The sequence below is a fragment of the Pantherophis guttatus genome, chromosome 1 (genome assembly GCF_059756535.1).
Source record: "Pantherophis guttatus breed Tessera chromosome 1, ASM5975653v1, whole genome shotgun sequence".
Lineage (NCBI taxonomy): Eukaryota > Metazoa > Chordata > Lepidosauria > Squamata > Colubridae > Pantherophis > Pantherophis guttatus.
The window spans coordinates 262,020,593-262,034,351 of NC_142063.1; positions in this window are offsets into that span (position 1 = coordinate 262,020,593).

Below are 13,759 nucleotides of genomic sequence, written 5' to 3' on the forward strand. Positions count from 1 at the left end.
ATAGGTAAACTGTTTTTACTGTAATATCAAATGCCAGCTTGAATTTTTAATTTCTCAAAGAGGCTTTTTAAATTAAAATGCATATTCCTAAAGAAGAGATGTAATGCCGGACAGTTGTTATATCCAAATATAAAAACTCATTGGAACTTGTAACATTTTAAGGTTAACATATTAAACTTTTTAGCACACATTTTGCAGATTTTAATAGTAGTATGCCTTTTAAATAAGCATCTGGAGGTCCAGAACTTTCTGAGAAAAAAGATATGGTGCATTTTGATATGTCTAAAAGATTCATAAAGTTAGTTTACCATCCAAAGCCAACTACTACTACTATTATTATTATCTCTTTTATTCATTAAACATGAAACTCAGTCAACTGAACATTTAAAAATGTGTCACAAATACGATTGACTGGTGCCAATGGCTGATACGGGTTGCTGCCAGTGTCCTAGGTGTCAAGCATCATCATCTTCTTCTTCTTCTCCTTCTTCTCCTTCCATTTATATTTTAGCTCTTTGGATTCATTCATAAGTTATTACAGTATTTGAATTGGACATATACTTCAAGTTTGCAACATTACTGATGCAAGTTAATCTGTGAAAAAGTCTATTTTGCATATTTGGTATACCTATGGACAGTGACTGACTGAGGAACTGGACACATTGTGATTGTTGCTCATGCTATATAGCCCCATCTTGCTCTACAATGATTTTCTGCAATCTTCCCAGGACAAGTTATCCAGCAGGGTGGCAATACAGGTAGTCCTCAACTTACAACCACAATTGAGCCCCAAATTTTTGTTGTTAAGTGAAACATTTGTTAAGTTAGTTTTGCCCCATTTTACGACCTTTTTTGCCACAGTTGTTAAGTGAATCACTGCAACTGATAAGTTAGTATCCCAGTTATTAAGTGAATCTGGCTTCCCCATTGACTTTGCTTGTGAGAAGGTCGCAAAAGATGATCATTTGAACTTGGAACACAGCAATGGCCATAATTATGAACCAGTTGCCAAGCATCTGAATTTTGATCACATGATCATGCTGCAAAGGTCATAACTGTGAAAAATGGTCATAAGTTACATTTTTCAGTGCTGTTGTAACATTGAATGGTCACTAAATGAACTGTTGTAAATTGAGGACTACCTGTACAGAGGATACATCACAGCCAAGGAATCTGAACCCAGATCACCATGTTCAGTTTTGAATAATCCTTCTCCAACTACCCACCCTGTAACGAACTCTGGCCATATTCTAAAATCCAAGATTTTATTCCAGCAGATAAGAATAACTTCTTTAAGCTGATTTTGTCTTGGATTCGGTATGCATGACTGTTGTTTCCCCTCCTTTTTTTCCTGGTATTTCCCTTTTTCTAATGTTCCTTTCTATATTTAGATATGTAGCTTCAAAGGTTTAAAAGAATTTTGCACTTAAAACTTCCCTACAAGCAAATTTGCATGATTACATTGCCACCCTGGGATATCTGAAAGATATGGTTAAAAAAAGTGAAAGATGACATGACAGTGTAATCAAAGCTCAACATTTTTTCTTTTAACCACCTGCTGTGGATACCCTTATAGCTCCACCTTATATCCTAAGGCTGGCAAAAGGTTTGTTAACTTCATGTTCTTCAGTAAGCTTGGCCATTATTGTCTGCCTGTGATACCAATATATATTCTGCTAGCCAGATCTAAGCATGAGTCCCTTTGAAAGTGTATCCATCAAGGTTCAGATTGAACAAATATTTGCCAAGAATATTTGTTGCCAAAAATTGTTCTCCCATCTTTTAAAATGGCCAAAGTGCTGCATTATTGTTATTATGTTCATGGCCCAGTCAGCCAGGTGTTTAAACTGTATTTGGCATTTTCATCCACCTACCTACTTAATCTTTCCCAAGGATCTGGACTAGGCTGATGTTGTTTGATGATGTTAAAAGTATCACCACGGGATGTAAATTGTTCCAAGTAAGGCTCCTTTTACAATTGACTGGTGATTTTTGTAAGTGCCGTTGGTGATCAGCAGCCAGAATAGAATAGAATAGAATAGAATAGAATAGAATAGAATAGAATAGAATAGAATAGAATAGAATAGAATAGAATAGAATAGAATAGAATAGAATCAAGCAGGAGAACCTATACTATCTCAGACAAGTGACTGTCCAGTCTCTTCTTAAAAACTTCCAGTGATGGAGTGCCCACGATTTCTGAAGGTATCAAGTGATGTTCAAGTGATGTTCCAGATTTTTTGAGATTGCACCCAAGGTGCCTCTTAGTATTAGTACTATCTTTGCTTTCTTTTGTTACAGGCATTCTACTTCTATTTGCAGGTCTTTGTTTCATCAGTTCATCCTCTTCTCTTTTGCTGTCTCCAGGTATTGCCATCTCCACTATCCAGAATCTTTTTTTGTTTTTCTTATCAACAAATGTTAAGTCTCGGGTGTTATGTCCCAGAACACTTTAGCTTCTTCATTTTCTGTGACTTTCTCTATTTTGTGGTCTCATCCGTTCTTGCTTGCAGGCAAATGATATTTCTTACAGATCTTCCAATGCACCATAGTTACTACTTTTCCATGCCGTTGCTTGCAGTCAGTCTGTGCAATCTTTTTGCAACAGTTAACTAGATGATTCACTGCTTCTTCAGCTTCTTTGCAGATCATTATATTATTATGGTTTTAATAAAAGAAATATTCTTTACTGCACTGCTTGGATTTTTTGGGGGGGGGGCTGATCCCACTTATTCAATTATAACTGCAGTCATGCTTTACATTAGTTGGTTTGTTTCTTGCAATGAGCTGGTGCTTATATTTGATATTATAGTAATGGCATGTTTAATTACTTCTGCTGATTGTTTCTTTGGAACAAACTTCAACCCAGGGAACCTTATTCTGTTCTTTTTACACTGTTTTGGATGCTCAGGTATTCTTTGTTTCAATTCTTTTTTATTTAATGTTGTTTCTGAGGAGAAGGCAGAAGGGATGATGTCTGATTTGAGAATGAAAACAATTTAAATAGCTATGTTGGCTTCTTGTACTGTTATTCTTTGTTTCAATTCTTCTACTTCTTTATTTGGAAGGCTTTGTTCTTTCTGAGGCAGAGGAGAGGGTGACAGGTTTCCAAATGAAAACAATTCTATATCTCTGCTAGATTCCTCTACTTCCAACTCCTCCAGCTTTACCTCTACAGTCTGAGCTACTACTGGCAAGGCTTTGATTTCTTTGCCCTAGGTAGACCTTTGCAGTTCTTCCAAGTCTGCTTCTGTGAATACTTTATTTCACATTATAAATCAATGTTGATCTACTAGCCTTTGTTCTGTAATTTTGGATTCTGGATGTTGTCCCTTCCAGAACTGGTGCATTCTTGTCAGATATCTTCTTATTGGGCTTAATTTGTAATAGCAGAACATTACCTCTTTGTTTTCAATATTTATATCTTTGCAACATGTAAACACCTTTTCTTCCAGTAGTCTTGAAGCTGCTGTCCCAGGATGCTCATCCAAATGTCCTAAGTTCTATAGGTCACTTGTCATCAGATATTCAGGAACTCCAACATGTACGTAGCACAGCCCTTGTTGATTTGGGTAAGGACCAATCTGGCATGGATTTCAGTAAATTACATCTTGCCATATTGGTTATTGGGGAGACATTCTTCATCTGGCTTTCCTGATGAATTCTGTCCATACAGTTGAACCTCTGGCACAGTGGTGAAATGTAAAATTTGTTACTACCGGTTCTGTGTGTGTGGCTTGGGGGTGGTGGTAATATGATTGAGTGGGTGTGGCCAACTTTTTTTTTTTAACTTTTAAAACCATTTTTTCTACAACCTGTTCAGCTGAAGAGGTTGTAAAAAAAATGCTTTTAAAGCCTCTGACGATCCCAGCTGACTTGCATGATCGGCAGAGGCTTTCTTTCTTTTTTTTTTAAAGCTTCTGATGATCCCAGCTGAGCCGCGCGATCATCAGAGGCGCTTTTTTTTTACTTTTAAAAGCATTTTTTTGGCCAAAGAGGTTGCAGAAAAAATGCTTTTAAAAATTAAAAAAAAAGCCTCTGATGATTGCGCGGCTCAGCTGGACAATGGGGGGGCAGGGATTTTTGCTACCGATTCTCCGAACCACCTGCCTCCATCGCTACCAGATCAGGCGATCTGGTCCGAACCGGGAGCATTTCACCCCTGCTCTGGCATAGCTCTCATCTTCCTCAGAGCATGCAAGTCCCACAACCACATCAAGGTAGTGTCTCCCTGGGGGATTATTATTATAATGGTTTGTTACATAGTCAATGAGAAGTTTAAAATGGACTGGTCATTTTTATCTACCTACTGAGTCTTTCTCAAGACCTGGGATAGATAGATGTTATTTTATGGTGTTAAAGCTATTGTCATAGGATGTAAGCCAGGGGTGAAATCTAATTTTTTTTGCTACCGGTTCTGTGGGCGTGGCTTAATTAGTGGGCGTGGCTTGGTGGCAAGGTGACTGGGTGGGCGTGGCCAAGTCAATGTCACTTCTTTGCCCTTTTTTAACCTACAAAACACAACACAACACAACTGGCTCACCCACAATGTAAAAGCAGCTGTGCTAGACCCAAAATGGCCCCTGCAACAAGCAGGAACCTCACACAGCCACAAAAAGCCCAAAAAACCAACTTTCACACTTTACACACACAAAATTCCACATACAGCTTTGTGAGATTTTGTGTGTTTGTGTAGTTAGAGTGAAACACTACAGAAACACAGTAAATCTCAGAAAGCTGCACAAATATTATTTTATTTTTATTTATTTTTATTTTTATATAAAAGCAGCTAAATTTAAAACTTCCTAAACTTTAAATGGCTAGGTCTAAAAAAAGAACAACTAAAAAAAACCCCAATTAACTATTTTTTTTAAAGCTCCCAAAGGGGAAAAAAACTTACCCAATAGAACAGGGGTCTCCAACCTTGGCAACTTTAAGACTTGTGAACTTCAACTCCCAAAATTCGTCAGCCAGCTTTGCTGGGAGTTAAAGTCCACAAGTCTTAAAGTTGCAGATAGAGCTGCTCACCGATGAGCTTGATTGCAGGCAGGGAGATTCAGTTGCTTGCTGATGCAATGGATTGCCTTGCGACCAGCAGCTAAGGTAAGCAAGCTGGAGGCTTGGGGGGAGGGGAGAAAAAAAGAAACTTTTTTTTCTTTTACATGGCTCTGGCGATCCAAGCTGAGTTGCCTGATTAGCAGGCAACTCAGCTGGGATCGTCAGAGCTTTCCTTTTTAAAAGGAAAAAAAGGCTCTGATGATCACGCGGCTCAGCTGGGCATGGGGGGGCGGGGGCAGGGATTTTTGCTACTGGTTCTCCAAACTGCCCACCGCCATCGTTAGATACTCACCTGAGCTGGTCCGAACTGGGAGCATTTCACCCCTGATGTAAGCAGTTCCAAGTAAAGCTGCCTTTTGCAATTGACCAATGGTGATTTTGTCAATGCTGATGATGTTCAAGTGGTGGTCCAGATGGGATTGCACCAAGATGCCTATTACTATTATCTTTGCTTTCTTTTGCCACAGTCATTTATTTTATTTGTCATCTATATTTTGTCATTTTTCCAGTTCTTCCTCTTCTGTTCTGAACAATCGTGGACTCTTCAGTGTTATATCCCAGATATTTTAGTTTATTCATTTTTTATGACTTTGTCTATTTTGCAAGAACCTCCCACCAGTTCTTGCTTGCAGGCAAATGGTATTTATTGCACCATTGTTGCTATATTATTATATGGTTCATCACATAGTCAGCCAGATATTCAGACCCAATTTGGTATTTTTATCTACTTATCAAGTCCTTTCCAAGGACCTGGGATAGGCAGATGTGGATGTTTGATGGTTATTATTGTTAGGAATTATTATTATTGTGGTCTGTCGCACAATCAGCCAGATATTCAGACTGGATTATGATTAGAAGTAAAACAATATTCAAACATTTCTTGAGAAGGGAAACTGCCAATGGAACAATTGTAAAAACGTTATTCAGTGATGAAATCAAAGGATCAGTCACTGGTTATCTGGATCAAGAGAAAGCAAGAAAAAATGTTGAAGTGTCAAAAAGTTCTGAAAAATGAAACAAAATGGAAAAGTGTCAAAAAAAAAAACTTCAGGAAAATGAAGACATGTTCTCAATAGCGATTTTATTTATTTATTTATTTAAAATGTCTTAAATAAATTTCCGGTGTATTATTTAACTTGGCATCACTGGGAATTCCTTTGTCCTGGGATGCCTCGGTTTTCTCCTGAAGCAGGTGCTCCTGCTGAAAATTGTACCTTGGGGGTAAAGTAAAGAAATTATATTACTTCCCCCATCACATTCAGGGTCTTAATATAACCTTGGATGTTACAGTGCTAATTACAGTATCTTCAGCTTCACTTCAAACAAGTAGTTAAAGTACAAGTGCTAATGGATGCTATTGTGAAGGAAAAAGCAAGGAATACAGTGGATTATTAGCCTGATTACTACCCTAGGAACACGTCATCCAAACAACATTGACTTGTGATCCCTTCAGAAATAGAGAGAATCCTGTGGCACGCTGTGAATGGTGAGCAGCCAGGTGGAAAAAACAACTGTATAATAAACAATATGTTTTTTTGTCTCCCACCCTCTATAATGTAGTGTGTTTTGCATCATTGCCAAAGACTTCAAAACAATAATAGTACCTGCATTGCAGCTTGCTAGTGAGTTAATCACAATTTCAGAATACTTAACAGAAGCACCAATATTCACTTAGCAGGCCCTAAAGTTAGATTACTCCCTAATGGTATAAAAAAACAATGAAAAGTGGAATTGACTCAGAGACCTTGATGCCAAGTACAATATGGCTGATATTTGTTCCTAGAGCTGTGATGGTGAACCTATGGCAAGTGTGCCACTTCAGGCACACAGAGCCATGTCACCTGGCACATGCGGCAGCACCCGTTCCTCTTCTGGGTTTCTGGTGCGCATGCACGAGCGATGATCAGCTAGTCTTCCATTTTCTGGCATGACCATGTGCACTGGCCAGCTGATCGACACGTGTGCATGAAGACTTGCCGGCTGGCGCACATGTGCATGCCAGAAACCACAAGTACATTTTCTGGTGCACGCTGGCCAGTTGATTGCCGCATGTGCATGCTCGGCAGTAATCTGAAGACTTGCTGGCAGTAAAGAAGAAGAAACTGCAGTAAAGAAGAAACCTGAAGACACCACAAGTACATTCGCCAGCGTGCGCATGTCCCGGGCAACTCCTATTCCTGGTCTCAGCCCAGATAAGCGCATACACGAAGTGCTCTCTTTTCGACACTTGGTGCCGAAAAGGTTCACCATCACTGTTCTAGAGCAAAAGAGTTGTTTTTTTTTTAGCAACACCTGGCCCTGGCAATATCAATTACAATCTTCTGTGCCTATCTTTCCTATTTTGGAAAAAAAAAATATTTCTCCCTTTTCCACACATAATGTTTAAATGCTCAAAGTACATAAAAAGATCTGGTCTGGTACAATGTTATAATGCGTTTGCCCTCCAATATATATAGCAAAATTTTATACAATTTCATGCATCATGCAAAAAAAGGATATATGCCTGTGATGGCGAACCTATGGCACCCATGCCAGAAGTGGAATACAGACCCATCTCTCCGGACACGCGAGCCATTGCCTGTTACTCTTCTGGATTCCACGTTGCTGGCCAGCTGGTCTTCACACATGTGGGAGCACCGGAAACCAGAAGATCAGGTGATGAAGATCATCTTCATGGCGCATGCATGCGCACCGGGTGGCTGCTCTCCCGGTTTCTGGCACACGCATGCGCACTGGCCAGCTGGTCTTCACACACGCATGCGCGCCAGAAAGCAGAAGACCAGGTGGCCAGTGTGCATGCACATGCCGGAAACCAAAAGAGTAGCTGCCTGGCGTGCAGCTCTTCCGGTTTCCGGCACATGTGTGTGCGGTCCTGTTTCGGCATTCGGTGCTGAAAAGGTTCGCCAACACTGATATATGCATTAATTTACTTGAGTTCCTCCTAATGTAGTAAAAAAAGACTTGGCAGCTTACGGTCTTATCAAATTACATTAAAACATCCATGGAATAAAACAAAAAGATGAAAAATGATTTAAAAAATGCAACCAATAGATGACAACATTCTTCGTTGAAAAAAATTCCCTCTGCTTACCATAATTTCCAAAAAGGCAATAAATTTTTAATTCTTGCATTTTATTGTCTATATTTCTAAAAGGATCTGAATTGTAGCTTATATTTACTATAGCATGCTTGCTATTTTTGTTTCATATATGCAGAAAAATCTACAATTATGACTACGTCATCCCTTTATGTTGCTATTTACTCACATTTCGATTTTGCAATGATGGACGTACAATAAATTACAAATAATATTTTAAGGATTTATTATATATAAGGATTTATTTATTCATTACAAATACATAAGTATCCTGTTTACAAACAGGATAAGGAAGCCACATTGGTCGATATTTTTGCAATATCGTTAGTAAATAATTTAGCTTTGCAGTTAAACAAAGATACAAAAGAAAAAAAAAGATTAAACTAGAAAGGCAATAGTGTTATAAGAGCTTTCCAGAGACTGTATAAGAAGCAGATTTAAATCTTTAAATGCTTGAAATAGAAATCTCTTCACATGTGAATAAGCTCTACTAAATTACATAGGATTTAATTACAAGAATATACATAATGCAACTGTATGGCTGCATTCTTCTGCTACTTAAGTTAAAGTTTAAAGGCAGTACAAGCATAGTTCTGGGACTTAGGAAATCAGTAATGTTCACAGGGTGACTTCCATCAGAAGAGATCCAAGGTTAGGACATTTAGCACTGAGTTAATGGATGTGCAGAAGAAAATCTTAAAGAGATCCCAAGTTTCCTGTTAAGCATTTTTTGGCAATCTTCTAAGTGCTAAAGATGCTAATGCTTTGGAATTCATAATTCATTTAAGAAAGCCCTTCTTATTAATAGAGATATGCCCTTACCTATCTGCCAAAAAGACAAGAAAAGAAACTAGGGTTTCATACATTGGAAATATTTATTGGCTTTCACGTATAGCAGGGGTAATTTATTTTAGCATGAATTAATTAGTCTTATTATGTCATGACTTGCAGTATTGTCAATTTTTCCAGCTGCAAAGATGCATAAATATTTGGTCCTTTTCCTCTCCTTTTTATATCTATTGAGCTTCCATCTGACATGGGATTGCAAAAGTCAAGGAAGTTGGGATAGATTCCTCTTCTTTTGTTATATCTTCAACATTAAGGTTACTAGATGTCCAGCAAATGAGGTCATGTCCTCCTTTGTCTTCATGTATTCCATCCAACAGGCATAGCCTTGAAATCAAATATTTCCAAGCTTTTTGAGAGTCTGGTTGGATTTTTTTTTTAATTGCACTCTTTTAACAACACTAGTCATTCAAACTTTGGTCTACTGCATTGTGACTTTGTACATTGTCTGGTTGTTGTTGTTGTTGTTGTTTCTTTTGCCTATTGACAGACTCAACAGTCAAGATCAGGGGTGTCAAACTCACGGCACATTATCGTCACATATGGTAATTTTTTTCCCTTCTCTAAACTGAGGGTGGACGTGGCCAGCATCTAGCCCACAGGCCGCGAGTTTGACACCCCTGCTCTAGATTTACATTATTCAGTCTAGCCTTTCAAATCCATGGTCACTCTAATCTGTAAATTACAGTATACATACAGTTCAGGGGTGAAATTCAGCAGGTTCTGACAGGTTCTGGAGAACTGGTAGCGGAAATTTTGAGTAGTTCGGAGAATCGGCAAATACCACCTCTGGCTGGACCCAGACTGGGGTGGAAATTTTATTTATTTATTTTATTTTATTCAGCTTATATGCTGCCCTATCTCACAATGGACTCAGGGCGAATCACAACAATAAAACACAAGCCACAATATAAAATAAAAACCAAAATCTAAAAAATTTAAAATTAACCCTTAAAACCAATTAAAACCCCATCATCAGTCCAGGTCAAGGGATTTGAAAAGCCAAGTTTTTAATTCCCGGCAGAAGGTGCGAAGGTCAGGAGCTAATCGGAGCTCCAAGGGGAGTTGATTCCAGAGGGTGGGCGCACCGACCGAGAAGGCTCTACCCCTGGGGGCTGCCAGCCGCCATTGTCTAGCCAACGGCACCCTGAGTGGCAATTTTGCAGTATCCTTCCTCTGGAGTGGGGTGGGAATGGAGATTTTGCAGTATCCTTCCCCTGCTACGCCCACCAAGCCACACCACGCCCACCAAGCCATGCCCACAGAACCGGTAGTAAAAAAAAATTGAATTCCACCACTGATACAATTCCATGGTGAAATTTGAAAAGTGCATTGTCATTGAGCCTATATTATTGCTAATGTATGATCTTGAAAATAAAGACTTGTTGGAAAAATATTGTGGTTATAAAACCACAATAATGCTGAAAAAGTAATTTCATATACATGTAGGCTTGAGTACAACTTTTTGCTGTAATTTTTGTTGCAGATGCAACAAATCATAATCAGTGTGATGATGTTAACTAGTTGGATAATGAAACATCTGCAAACAATCAAGTTCTGAGGCTACCAAAAACTCCGCATCATGTCTCTCTCTTGTGTGTGTGTAAATGATAGTGCAAAAGTCTTGGCACAAGCCCAGACATACCTGCTAATCAAATTCTATCCCTAAAATAGCACATAACCATTCCCATTTCTAAAGAAGAGCATCCCTAAAATTTCTGGGTTTTTTAATATTGCTTTTCATTCTTGTCCCATATTCCAAAAGAGGTAGCTTGGATATTAATTATCCCTCCTTCACTACTTATTTCCTGAAAAATATTTGGGGCAAATCCTATCATTTGGTTGGTTTTTTTTAGAAACACAATTAAACAAAAATCCTGAGAAGGTGGGGTTATTTTGGGGGGGGAGGTCAGGAAGTGTCTCTATCCAAGTCTGCCCTTTTATATTATTATTAATCATATTTCTATGCTGCCCACTCTCCGAGGACTCTGGGTGGTTTACAACAATCCACAGTATACTAAATAGCATATTGCGCCCAACAATCTGGGTCCTCATTTTACCCACCTCGGAAGGATGGAAGACTGAGTCAACCTTGAGCCGGTGAGATTTGATCCGCTGATCCGCTGAACTAGCAGTCAGCTGAAGTAGCTGCAGTACAGCACTCTAACCACTGCGCCACCTTGGCTCTCGGCTTTTTAAAAAGCTGATATCTATGGTTTGTGACTGCGGGATCAAGGAGTACTGCTCTGTTGCTATATAAAGAGAAAAGGAATAACAGAAAACACTCTTTTGGTTCTCTCCCGATTCTGTCAAGCCCGCAGTCATTCCCAATTGTTATGCATTTTACTTAGATGGTACGGCTAATAGTGAGAGTATCAGAAGTTGGTAAAATTCTCCATAGAACTTATAGATCCGTGATGGCGAACCTATGGCACGTGTGCCCAAAGTGGCACGCAGAGCCATGTTGCCTGGCACGCATGGCGTCACCCATTCCGCATCTGGGTTTCTGGTGTGCATGTGCGTGTGACTATTGGCTGGCCAGAGCGCATGCTCACGCAGGAAAATGGAAGACCAGCTCTTTCAGTTTCCGGCACTGCCGCATGCAAAAAGGCCAGCTGATCATCGCACACGCATGCATGCCAGAAACCCAGAAGAGTATCTGGCTGGTGCACATGCACATGCCAGAGACTGGAAGTTAATTTTTGGCCAGGCACATGCGCCCTGGGCAGCTCCTCTTCCAGTTTGCGGCCCAGACAAGCGTGTACACTCCCCTTTCGGCACTTGGTACTGAAAAGGTTCACCATCACTGTGATAGATGGTGACTTAGTTGGACTTTGAGAATATATTTGTTCCCATATTTTTGGTAATAAAATCAATATTTTATATTATTTTCTTTTAAAAACTCATCATCAAACAGCAGTAGTATATAATATTGTGATTATAACCACCTCGCTAGAACAACCTTCCAGATTTTGATAAAATGAGTACCGTATTTTTTGGAGTATAAGATGCACTTTCTCCCCCCCAAAAGAGGCTGAAAATTTGGGTGTATCTTATATTCTGAATGTAGCTTTTTCGAAGCTTTTTTTCAGCCCTAATGAGGCACTAACGAGCGAAGCAATTTTCCTCTTCTGAGCTTTGCCTGCTTCCTTCGACTCTCAGCTGTGCTTTAGAAGCTTTTTTTCAGCCCTAATGAGGCACTAGCGAGTAAAGTGATTTTCCGAGCTTTGCCTGCTTTTCTCATTTCTCAAGCAGGGGATAAAAGGCGCGCGCACGCTCAAAACCAGCAAACTAATGTGCTGAAGCTGACCAGACTAAGGACACTAGCCAGATGAATACCTGGTAGGCAGATTTTTTTTTTCCTATTTTCCTCCCCCAAAACTAAGATGCGTCTTATAATCCAGTGCATTTTATACTCTGAAAAATACAGTAAATATGCTTTGAAGTTTGCATACTGACTAAGAGGGCTCTGAGCAGTCTTGACACTGTTCAGCTTCTGAGCCTATCAGCTAGGTATTACCATCTGCTGCAACATTATAATGAAAAGGATTCTGCAAATAGAAATACTATTTTAGTGTTTACTGCAGTCTGACAATGAAGGGAGTAAAACTGTGACATTCTTCTTCTTCTGCTAATATTGACAACTCCAAATGTCACTATGTGACATTCTCATGTCAAAAGATAGACTAATTTTTAGCGTTCTCTATCTGTACCGCAATGGAGAGAAACGTTTTCAAAGTCAGATAATATCAGTGGTGGGATGCTGCCGGTTTAACAACTGCTTCGGTGATTGCGTGCTTCGCAGTTTTAAAAATACTAACCTTCTGTGTTACTACTTGGGAGTAACACAGCTGAGGCGCAGCAATCCGCTCTGCCATGCCAATCAGCTGAGAAGATAAAGGTAAGTAAAGCTCAGGGGCAGGTTGGGGGGACGACCTGATTGTCGAAGCGAACCGGTTCATTCCCAGCTGATTGTTGGAGCTACTGGTTCTCCCGAACCGGTCCGAACCGGTAGAATCCCACCCCTGGATAATATACTACAGAACAAACACCATACAGTAGATTTTAATTGTTTTACACATACAGGTGAATATAATGGTATTCATTTTTACGATCTATTGTACAATTTCCTGATTAGAAAATTAACTGATAGGATTAGAAAGTAGAAGAGTTCCTATTGATAGGTGGATGGCTATATATTATATACCATATTTTTCGCTCCATAAGACGCACTTCCCCCCCCCCAAAAGAGGGTGGAAATGTCTGTGCGTCTTATGGAGCGAATATTGCCAGTCCTTTGGTGAATAGCAGCTGGGCCGTGGCAGCAGGGTCCTTTTATAGTGCTGAACCCCGCCTCTTCTATCTTTGTCATTGCCTGCCTTTTCTGTCTCTTTTCCGCAGTGCAGGAGTCAATAGGCAGAGCTGGCACATGAGAGGACACCTATCTGTGGTCCTCTCAGGCTCCACCTCTTGCCCTTACTACATGGTTCAGAATATTTTTTTTCTTGTTTTCCTCCTCTAAACCTAGGTGCATCTTACAGTGCGAAAAATACGGTACGTTTTTAATAAATACATTTATAAATACATTTAATAAATACATTTATTAATTTTAATTTTATCAAGTTTTATGTTATCTTTTGATTTCCCCAGAAGTGCTACCTTAATGTATTTTATTTTTGTTTTCATCTGGTTCTTTTTTTGAGGTTTTGTATTTTTATATTTTCTTTAGCTTTAATGTTTTAATTGTACAGTACCTGG